We start from the raw sequence: 644 nt of genomic DNA on the forward strand, positions 1-644 counted from the left end.
TCCCTCATGTGGAGTCATGCTGAGGAACATCAGGCTCTCAGTGCTGCCACCTACTGGTGATGAAACACAGCTACAAGATAGACTTTTTGTCTGATTCAGTTTTCACTCACTCATCATTTTCTAAACTCATTTTCAGTCTTTTGCCTTCTTTAATTTCCTCATCTGACCAACTGATTTTCATGTCCACACACAAACACACATATCCAAACATTCTGTTATTTTCTCTCAACACATAGACAGACATATGTAATTGTTGCTGGGATGTTTATTAAGTAAATGATTACAAATCACAACTGGATTATTAACAGCAGTCAAAGAGTATTAATATAGATTAGTAAATCAAGTTTCAAAGACTGAAATCATTACCCCTCTGAAGTCTGAGACCTGTTAGGCAGCTTTGATAGTCTGACATGAACTTGTTGCTGGGATACTGAAGTAAACAATGAAGATTATCAATATAGTTTTGTAAATCAAGTTTCAAAGACTGAAATCATTAATAGTCATAGAAAGAAAAAAATGATGAGAATCCATCCAGACATGAGTGTAATGTTTCTGTCTCAGTCATTGGACAGACATTGACTGATAATCTCACCGTTGCTCAGGCACTTAACACAGGAGTTGGCATCACACTTGTAGAGGGGGAC

Source organism: Clupea harengus, chromosome 9 (genome assembly GCF_900700415.2).
Source record: "Clupea harengus chromosome 9, Ch_v2.0.2, whole genome shotgun sequence".
Lineage (NCBI taxonomy): Eukaryota > Metazoa > Chordata > Actinopteri > Clupeiformes > Clupeidae > Clupea > Clupea harengus.